The sequence below is a fragment of the Antechinus flavipes genome, chromosome 3, assembly GCF_016432865.1.
Source record: "Antechinus flavipes isolate AdamAnt ecotype Samford, QLD, Australia chromosome 3, AdamAnt_v2, whole genome shotgun sequence".
Classification (NCBI taxonomy): domain Eukaryota; kingdom Metazoa; phylum Chordata; class Mammalia; order Dasyuromorphia; family Dasyuridae; genus Antechinus; species Antechinus flavipes.
Genome location: NC_067400.1, coordinates 334,459,067 through 334,470,350, shown reverse-complemented (window position 1 = coordinate 334,470,350; position 11,284 = coordinate 334,459,067). Strand labels below are relative to the sequence as shown.

Below are 11,284 nucleotides of genomic sequence, written 5' to 3'. Positions count from 1 at the left end.
ATTAATTATTATTACATATTTGAAATATTATTCAATATCTCTCCCAAGGACAGGGAGAGACAGAGACACAGAGAGTGATACACATAAAGTATACAAAATGACAAGGTAGTTTGGGAAGAGAGGGCACTAGCAGCTGAGTGGAATCAAGAAAGGTTTCATGTAGGTGGCACTTGAGCTAAGTCTTGAAGAAAAAAAAGTATTCTAAGAGGAGAGAAAAGAGGGAAACCACAATAGTCATACTTAAACCCCAAGGTGTGCTAACACTATACTTTATGTCTTCTGAGATTCAAATAACTAATTCCAGTGTCTTGAGCTATCTCTTGCTCAGTGTTATCCCTCTCTTAACTCAAGTGCCTGTGCAGAAATCTTGGAAAACATCTCCAGTGACCAGTCTGATAAACTAGTCAGCTCCCCAATTTTCAAAACTCAATGACCAAAATTTGTTAGAAAGTTTTATGCAAAGAAAAGCAAACCCCACAGCCATTGCATAGATTTAAATATGGTCATCACAATAAATTGAAGTTTTATAGTATCCCAACAATAAATTTTCCCATTTTGCTTACAATCTCTAGATAAAAAATATTTTCAAACATTCTAATGGTCTGCTGTACTCCCTCCACTGCCAGTAGTATAACTAGTTGAACAATTCTGTGACTACTTTTGGGGAGACCAACTCTTTTCACTTCTTCATGACGAGCTCTTTCCATTCTTTCAAGGTCCAATTCAGGTACCACCTCCTCTAGGAAGTAGTTCATCCCTTCCCTCCCCACCTCTCAATCTAACTGCAAGGAATCTCTTCTTTGCTCTTTGTACTTCTCACACTACCCTTTGTATTACACTAAATGCAGCCTTCCTTAAGTCTATGAAAAACAGCTTTCCACTATTCTAATTATCCAGCAAAGCAGTTTAACTGGCTGAATTAATTATGTGAATTGCCTACGAAGTGGTATTGTATTTATGCTACTGGCTAATCCTAATAAGCACATGTCTAAGAGGATTTTTTTCTGCCAACTTTTGAGGGAAGAAAGGTGGTTATATTTAATTTGGGACCACATCCGTAATTTCATAGCAGATAGACCACTTTTATTCAACCATTATCTGGGACACTGAGACATTAGTGACCTGTCCAGAATCATACAACCCACATGCATCATTGGTAGGACATAAATCTTTCTGTCTCTGAAGGTGTTTCTCTTTCCAATATTCCACACTACCTTTCTCTCTTCATGAATCAAGTACTTGACTTTAGAGGGGGAAAAAATCCTAAGAGATAAAATTACAAGGGAGACACTGTTTATTGCTTTCCTTCCTTGACACTGTAAATTCCTTGGAAATAGGGTATGTATCATGACTATCACTGTCACTAGTGTCTTTCACATAGTAGATGTTTAACATCAATTGATTATGTCAAATGTGATTCCTTTGAGCTCCCTCTGGGTATTTTCTTCCTGGTCATATATTTAAAGGTGACTCCTAGGATTATTAAGAATAACTTGTTATTGACATGTTTTTATTTTGTTCCTCTTATAGTTCTCCCTTACCACTCTCTTCCAAGTCATCCCATATAACAAAAAAATTTTCTTTAAAAAAAAAAAAAAGAAAGAAAGAAAGAAAAGAACAAGAGAAAAAAATCAACAATCCAGCCTGGACCTAGAGTCAGGAAGACCTAGGTTCAAATTCTGCCTCAAACACTTAGAAGCTAAATGTAAGTTTGGATGAGTCATTTAATATCTTTGCCTCAGTTTCCTCAATTGTAAAATGGGAATAAAAATAGCATTTACCGCCAAAGGATTATTGTAAAGACCAAATGAGGTAAAATTTGTAAATTGTTTAGCATAGTGCCCAATACATGTTGTTGTTCAGTCATTTCAGTCTTTTCTAACTCTTCATGACCCTATTTGGAATTTTCTTGGCCATTTCCTTCTCCAGTTCATTTTACATATGAGGAAATTGAAGCAAACAGGAGGAAGTGATTTGTTCAGGGTCACACAGCTAAGAAATATCTGTTGCCAGATTTTAAATTAGGAAAATTAAAGAAATTTTAGGAAAAATTGAGTTTTCTTTACTTCTGGCAAGGTATTCTACCCACTGTATCATCTAGATGCCCATTCCCAGTATATGGTAGGTACTGTATAAATGTCTTTAAAAATGTCTGGTTTGCTTTAATATTTTGGAGGGTGCTTTCTTTAACAAACTTTGGCTCTTTTTTCATGATTTCTCGCATCATTCTTTTCTTTTTCAAAATTTTCCTCTACATCACTTATTTAATTTTCTAAATCTTTTTTGAGCTTTTCCAGGAATTCTTTTTTTTTTTTTTGGGGGGGGGGGGACCTTAACAAACAGATTAGGCCAAATGGCAAAAGAGACACAAAAATCCACTGAAAAGAAGAACTCCTTAAAAAGCAGAATTGACCAAATGAAAAAAAAGAGGTCTAAAAATTCACTGCAGAAAAGAACTCCTTAAAAAATAAAATTGGTCAAATGGAAAAGGATGTATAAAAACTGCACATGTATAATCTCTATCAAATTGCTTGCCTTCTAAAGGAGAGAAAGAAATGAGAGAATGTGGAATTCAAAACTTTAAAAAACAAATGTTAAAACTTATTTTATATATATTTGGAAGTTTACATATGATTAGAAAATAAAATAATAATATATAATATACAAATTAAATAAAAATGAAAAAATAAAAAGCCCACTTATGTTAACTTTATTGTACAATACTGTGCTCACTCTCTCTGTTTCTGCCCCTCGAAGTCTCCCACCCTCCCAACAAAACAAAAGAAACAAAAAACTCTCCAATTGAAAGTAAAACTGACTGGAAAAATCCTCACTGCTACATGAAAGCTTGATTTTAAACCTCAAGAAAGAGAACTTTGATCCCTCCAAATGATGGCATGTCTATTCCTGAGAGTCTGTCTTCTTTCTATGCTAGTATTTGTCCCAGCCCCACATGTCTTCAGTGTTCACATCTCTGGGTTAGCCTGAATATAGCTGGCCTGACAGGATCCTCCTCCTGCTGTAATTCTTCTGTCCCTGACCTCTGTGTGTCTTTGAATCATGCGCTGACTCCACATCTCAATCTATCTCCCTCCCTCCCTTCCCCACATCAATTGTGGGCAAACTGTATAATGTAAAAATTGCTTTACTAAAAATCCGCAGAAATATATAATACACTTCCAAGTTTAATCTGCATTATTAACAGTGTCAACCCTAACCAAAGCTGTGTAACTGCTGTTAATTCTTTAAAAAAAAAAAAAAAAAAAGGCAGAGAGCTCACATAGGTTACCAAAACTACAATTAACTCTGAAAACAAACAAACAAAGAAAGAATTAACAATGGTTATAAACAAAAAGCTTACTTTATTCCATTAGAGTAGGAAAACAAAATACATATGTGGTAGGGGCTCACAAATCTCAATACTTATATTAATGGCTCACTCAGTGAATTGTAGCATTGACAATGAGGGGTAACAGCAACAATCTATTGAGGTTAATAGTAATATAATAATGTCTATCGATCATTGATTAATTATGCCTGTAATGTAATTGATTATAATTACTTAGCTTAATATCTAATCATATGTTAAATTTGATCTTAAATAATATGTCTAATTATCATTCATTGAATAACACCATTTGGAATTAAACGTGTGGGCTGGGATCACCCTCAATTGATGTCGGGTTGAAACGTTATTGGATCTTGTTATGTAAGTCTGGTGGACTCAGCCAATCAGAAGTCTTGTGGTTTTGAGAAAACCCCAACCTCAACATAATAGCCTATCCAGCTCAAACTAATTGGGGGTGGGGGGGAAGGGGGTCAATGACCTAACTTGACCAAATCACTATTGTCCCTGCTTAATAGACTAATTGAATACTAAATAACACACCCCATAGAAGTTTTCCACCATTTTTGAACATAGGATATTTGATGAAAGAGGCAGGACACACTTATATAAATTTAGGGGAAAATTTATAGTCCTTGTATCCGAAAGATTTTATAACCTGGAGGGAATGGACTGATCCATTCTCTAAAGTGGAGGGGCTGCGCCCAGTATAAATCTTCTTTCACTTCCATGCTCAGCAGCGCTCCAGCTTCTGGCCAGAAATGTTAAGAGGCTTCCTTAAGATTCTTCTTTAATAAGTTTTCCTCAATTGAATTTGAATGCCTGAATTTCAATGTCAAGAGTATGTTAGTAACATGGCTAACAAACATAAATCTGTCATAAAAGTCAGTTTAATTTTTTCTTAGCTTCCTGAACCCCTCTTGTTTTCTGACAAGTCCCCCATTTGGCTTTTGTTTTGGATACATCTTCCTGTGTGTTGAACCAATCCATTTCTAGGATGCCTTAGTTTCTGCTTCCTCTTACTGGCATGATTCTTCCCTGTTTATTTTTCTTGACTGCAAGTATTCTAAATTGCACCCTGGTCATGGGCTCTGCTCCTATTATTTATTTCAGATGCATCATGTCCATCCAGGAGAAAGATCAATTTGCCCAAATGTCCTGGCATCCCATATGTTAACAATTATCTTGTAAACAGAGATGGCCTGGTTATGACAGAAACAAAAGAACAAGATGATTGAATGGACAGATAAAAGACACTCAGCTGCACCAATTCCTTCAAGGAATAAGAAGGCAAAATTCTCTAGATATAAGATAAAAAGCCCTTTTTTTGTTTAGTTTAACAGACTTCATCCCTTTCCCAACCATCATTACAGGTCTTCATTTTTTTATTCTTAATATCTTTTGCATTTTCCTAAACAGATGACCTCAGAAAAGATTTTAAGCTGGAAAAATATATATTTCTTAATATTTTTCATTTGAACTAAAAAAGGTTTTAATATGCTCCCATAGTTAATGACTCCTGTTTGAGATCAATGATTAGTTAATGTAAGACTAAAGTATGGTTGATTTGTTATTGTTATTGTTATTAACAAAGGGTGAGAAGTGAAAAATACAGTGAGACAATGTCAGTTTTACACACCCAATACCTGGTTTCAGTGAATTTGGCATCAAATTGAATAGTTATTTGTAATGACTGCCTCCACTTCCTTTGCCTCTCCATTCTGTACTCCCAGATTAATCTTCCGAAAAATACCATTATTTCCGTACTCAAAACCTTCAACTCCCTAGTGAAGGTGAGTAAAAGGTGTGATTCTGAATGATACTTAGTGCCTATTGCTTATCTTACATATTCACCCATCAGGACAAGATAAGTATATGCACTTAGAGAAGTAGTAGTGAATGTGTACCAGTGGATTGTAGGCACTAGCCAAAATGTTATAATCATTCAAGCCAGCTTACATGGGCATCTTCTTGTTCCAACTCAGCCTCTAAGAAGGGGAAAAGGGGATTAGGTTCATTCATAGATTAACTCGGCTCCTACAGAGCCTCCTCATTTCTCCTGGAATTCTAGTTCCAAGATTGCCACAATCAAAATCCCCAAGTCTGGTGGAGATCATCCCTGAGAACAAACAAAAATAAAACTGAAACAAACCCCACAGACCCATTTTTCAGTCAAGGTAAAAGTGCTCAAATTACAAATCCAGAAAAAGAAAATAATTATAAAACATCTACAAGACAAACCTCAGAGTAAAACAGTGTGGCCACAATTTTAACTGGAATTCTTGGAAGAGATGAAGTAAAAGTTAAAAGGCAGTAGAGGTGGGGAAGAAAAGAAGACAGGAAGAAAGAGATGAGGCAGATTGTTTCTTACTGAAAAAATATAATCACACATATAATTTTTTTAATTATTTAAAAAGGAGAATTGTTAGCAATAGTAATTGTAAAAGAAAAATTTTGAAGCAAGTTTTTCTGATGGAATGTTGTTGTTCTCTGGATAATAAAAAGCAAGATGCTCTCAAGGAAAAAAAAAAAAAACCTTAAAAGTCCTCCATGAACAAAATGAAATATACTGTATATAAAGTAATAGCAATGTTCTGGGATGGCCAGCTGTAAATGACTTTGTTATTCTCAATAATACAATCATCCATGATTCCTCTGAAGGACTTACGAAAAATCCTATCATACCCAGAGAAGGAACTGATTGTATCAAAATATAGATCGAAGCATTCTCTATTTCTCTCTCCACCTCTCTTTAACTTAATTTTTCTTGAGGGTTTTTATTTGCATTAGGGTGGGAGATCTATGTTTTCTTTCACAACTTGACTTTTATAGAAATATTTTGAATAACTTCACATATGGTTTAATTGTGGGTGGGATAAGGGAAAGAACCTAGAACTCAAAAATCTTAAAAACAAATGTGAAAAAAACTGTTTTGAATGTAAATGGGAGAAAATATTAAATTACAATTTTTAAAAAAGAGAAAACTGTGCTTACATATAAATAGGAGCAGACATCTTCTAAGGTCTGTTCTAACTCAGTTCAACACTAAGTTGCTGTAATTAATAAGTGATGAAGCCAGAGGATCCTAAAGAATAGAAAGATTTGGTGGGAGTATGTGAAGGCTTTTTTTTTTTAATTTTAAGACAATGTTAATCAGTGGAAATAAAATCAGTCAGCAAATCAGGTCAATATTTAAGTCTAGCTCTGCCATCTATAAACTGGGTTGCTTCCTAATATATAAAACATGTAAATATTTTCCCTAATATGTAAATATGTTTCCTAAAATGTAAAATGGAGGTGTTGGAGTTTGTGATCTTTAAAATACTCTTCACCTCTACAAAACCATTTTCTGTACCTGACTGGTTTGGTTGACTGGCAACCCTATGATTTGGTTTATGGTTAATTTATCAATGACTGGAAAAATGCTCTCCTTCTATATAGTTTTGACTCAAGAATAAAATCTGAAGTTCCTTGTGAAATGTTTTTTTTTTACTTCTGCAGTACCTATAACACTGACTGTTCTTTGGTATGCATTTTAGTATTCTAGAAGAATCTTCTAAATCAGGGGTCATCAAACTACACTGTGGGCCAGATGCAGCAGCTGAGGATGTTTATCCCCCTCACCCAGGGTTATGAAGTTTCTTTATTTAAAGGCCCACAAAACAAAGTTTTTTGTTTTTACTATAGTCTGACCCTCCAACAGTCGAGGGACAGTGAACTGGCCCCCTATTTAAAAAGTTTGAGGACCCTTGTTCTAAGTTATATATGCCTCCAGGACACAATGATTTTGTATATAGGCAAAGCCTGGCAAGTAGAGAAGATTGTGCTTCCTCAATTCTGTTTTCCAGTAACCTGGTTGGACCCACTCAGACTTCTTTGGATTCTGTTAAGAATGGTCAGAGTTCCCAAATGCCTTACAGGGTAGGTTAACCAATTTGGAATAGAGCATGCTTCCCTCTGAGAGTAGAATAAGGTCCTCCGATTCACCTATGAATCAAGACCACTCTGTGGGATCATTAGTCCTTTTTGAAAATAAGGACAAAAATAAGGACAAATAAAGGACAAACAACCAAAACAACAGAGTTATTTGAATGGAAGCTTTCTCTTCTACTTTCGAGGGACCAGTAAATTCCCTTGAAAGGACTAAGTCCATTTTTCTCCTTGCCCTGTTATTTGCCTGAGACTCAAGGCTCCTGAGTTTTTCTGATCTGGAATGGAATCTACTCATTTTCTAATTCTTTGCTACCACAAAAAGAACTGCTACAAACATTTTTGCACATATGAGTCCTTTTCCCTCCTTTAAGATTTCTTTGGGATACAGACCCAATAATGGCACTGATGGGTCAAAGGATATGCAGAGTTTTAGAGCCCTTTGGCCATAGTTCCAGATTGTTCTCTAGAATGGTAGAACACAAATTTTCACAAAAATTAATGTTGGAAACTATCTTTGCAGGTATTTTTAAAAATAAAATGCAATTAAAAAATAACAACAGGTTATTTGGGGAGAAAGGACTTTCTATTTCATAATAGAGAGGCTCAGAATGATCATAGATTTTCAAACATGTTCAATGTATGAAGTATTACTTTCGTTTAAGGTTATTTAATATAAAGGATGGATTTGGGAGGTCAGGTTGCCTAGGGATAATGATACCAAAAGAAGAAGGAAAGAGCATTAATGAAACATTAAAAAAAAAAAAAAAAAAGATGAGAATATAAAGAAATTCGGACAAGCAAAACAGCATTGGAAGGAGCATTAAATATGTTACCTACTTTTAAAAAAAAAAGTTTCAGCAGCAATTCAAAGTTACATAGGCAATCTTTGTAGTTTCTTGTTTGTATATGGAAATGTTTATATTCATTGATATTTATCAAGTTTTTGATGATGCAAAAATTTTTTAAAAATTGGGAAGAAGGAAGGCAAAGGTTTGCCCTGAAAAAGGTTTATGTAGAATGTGATGTCTCATCTAACTTTCAAAACAAACTAAGGGAGGGAGGTGATAAGGAAATGCATTCCAGTTTTGGTAGTCAGGCCCAGCAAGAGCATATGGAATGTCCTAGGTGAGCAAAAGGAAGAAGACTAACCTGGCTAAACTTTACAAAACAGAAAGTAGAATGATGTATGATATGGCTGGAAAGATAGAATTTGTGAAGAAATTTCAATGCCAACAGAGGAGTTTCTATTTTATCCCAAAGCTAAAAGGAGTTTACCAGGATAGAGGACTGCCATAAATCAGAAAAATCAGTTTGAGTGATAGGTAGAGGATGGATAGATGGAGAAGGGATAGATGAGAACCAAACAAGAAGCTATTTCAACAGTCCAGGTGAGGGTGATGCCCTGATCTCAGACCTCACTGTCAAGTTTTGGGACTGTGGGAATAGAAAAAGCTTCCTGAGAAAAGTGTGACTTGTGCTGGAACAGATTCGTTAATGTGGGAGGTGAATAGAGAAAACTGGAAAACTCATTTGGATCTGCAATTTCTGATGGGCTTGGCCAAAAAAAAAAAAAGAATAAAAAGTAAGATCAAAGGAAAAAAATATGATTTCATCCTATTGAAATCAGTCAAAGCAGGCACAATCCAACTCATTTCCTTATCTAAGTTTTCCTTTTTAGTTTACTCCCTTTGGAAAATATAGATCTGAGTTGTCAGAGCTACATAGTTACTATATTGCTATGATTGAAATACTTTTTGTATTGTGTAGTTTGCGGGGCTGGAGGTTGGTGTGTGTGATGTTTGAGCATATGGAGGGAGAAGGTTAGCATCGGGTGCTAAGTATACTTACCTGGCAGGAGCGATTCCATGATTACAAAGGTGGTTTCCCCAGGGTGAGGCTTATCCATTGCACTTCAGATGGGCTGATCCCTGCGATTTCCCCAAATGCAGAAAACTCAAGTGCATAATTTGTGGTAGTAGGATTTGCAATCTCCCCTGCATATTATGTATTAATAGCAATCTGAATTGAAATTGCATTTAGAATTTACAATATTTGTTGAAGAGAGATAACATATACAACAAAAATCAAAATATCTACTATATGCTTCCATTAAGGTATGTAATTTCCCACAAATTACATTCTCTTTTGCCCAGGTATCTTTTGTTCTATTGGTACCTATTGAAACCCCAAGTAATTGGCAAACCACTCCATAATTCCTTTAGAAGTGTTTAAAAGCAAGTTAGCTCTGCCCTGATTTTCAAGTTAAGTTTTTTGCTTATCCATACCTCAACAAGACTTTATTTGTGGATACCAATTACAATTTCTGAAATTTTAGATGCAATCTAAGTGTTAAGGAAAAAATATCTTCCCTAGTCACACCTCTAGAAATACTTTTGAATTTTCTTATGTGTTCTTCACATTGTATTATAAATTATGTACATGTATAATGGCACAAAATCCCATCCCTATCTCATTAGATTGGTTGATGGTAGGTCTTCAATCTCGAAGAAGACCAATATGACTTTATGTTAGAGTAGAGTTATAGTGTGCCCAACCAATATTGAGCCAATACAGAATATTCTGTGACAGATCAGACACAAATAGTCCCTAAGAACTTTTGAATGGCTTCTCTAACTTTAGGCATCTCATGTTTCTTCTAATTCAATTCTGCTTTAGCTCATAGAAAACAGCACCTGTTTTCTTGATGAGGGCACACCATGCTGGGTAGTCTTGAGCCAGTGTCTACCATGATATGCAATCCATTCTAAAGTTCTTGAGAATGTCTTTGTATCAATTTCCATCGATTTCTCTGACCACCTTCTGAGTGCTTGCCAGGTGTGAATTGTCGAACACCTTCAATGAAAATAAACATGGAATCAAAACTAGCTACAGCATTGAGGGTAAATTTCTTCACCTTGAAAGGCTATAAGCCAAAACTAAAGTGGAGGAAGTGGTGGTGTATGACATTTTTGTTTTCTGATGAATATGCATGCAATGCAGACTCAGAAGCTGAGATGCAAGGAAGCATGGGTTGATTTTCTGCTGCTTGAGCTAATTTTGACCTAACAATCAACACCAAGAAAACACAGGTCCTTCATCAGCCAGCACTACAACATCCATATGTAGAACCATCAGTTACAGCAAGTGATGAAGTTTTGAATGCAGTGGGTAAGTTTTCTTCCCTTGACAGAATGAGATTGACACACATATTCCCAGAGCTAGTTGCGTGTTTGGGAAGCTCCAAAGGAAAGTGTGGGAGAGGTAGTCAGACTGACTACCAAACTGAAGGTCTACAGAACCTTTAGGCTGACATCATTGTTGTATGCCTGTAAAACCTGGACAGTATACCAGCACCATGCCAGGAAACAGAATCGCTTCCATCTGAATTGGCAGGAAGATTCTGAAGATCTCCTTGGCAGGATAAGATACCACACTCTGAGGTCCTTTCTCTAACTAAATTGCCAAGTATTCCTACTCTATTGCAGAAAGCGCAACTCTTTTGAACTGGTCACATTGTAATGCCAAATGTATGATCATCCAATGATCATCCAAATATGATTTGCCATCACATATGGCAAGCACTCACAAAGTAGTCAGAAAAACAATACAAAGACACTTTCAAGGTATTTCTTTAAAATTTTAGAATCGATTGCACGACATGGGAGATACTGGCACTGAATCACCCAGCTTGGCGTCCCCTCTTCTGAGAAGGTGCAATACTCTACGAGCAAAGCAGAATTGAATTCACAGGCACCTTTGTGCCATCCTGTGGTAGAACATTCCGAGCTCGTATAGATCAGTTCAGCCACAATCGGACACACTTTAATTTGACTCTAACATGAAGTCATTTCACTTCTAAGAACAATCTCCAACCAATCTCCCAGGTAGGCTTTCTGAAGCCATCATCACCATGGCGACAAAAAGCAAAATACTGCAAACAAGCCCGCCCCCACTCGCAGCAATCTCGGCAGATTAAGCACAGAGTAAATAGCTTGACAAAATACC

The 11,284-nt window shown here is 35.9% G+C and overlaps 1 long non-coding RNA gene and 1 pseudogene across 1 annotated transcript; one reads left to right on the top strand and one right to left on the bottom strand.

Annotated features, from left to right (window-relative positions):
- Positions 1-3,342: 3,342 nt before the first annotated feature.
- On the bottom strand, positions 3,343-11,275 carry LOC127554273 (uncharacterized). Its single transcript, XR_007951933.1, has 2 exons — positions 9,973-11,275; positions 3,343-9,273 (listed from the first exon to the last, which is right to left on the bottom strand). It is a non-coding gene; the product is annotated as an uncharacterized LOC127554273 (long non-coding RNA).
- LOC127558561 (uncharacterized) lies at positions 9,120-9,274 on the top strand (annotated as a pseudogene).
- Positions 11,276-11,284: the final 9 nt, after the last annotated feature.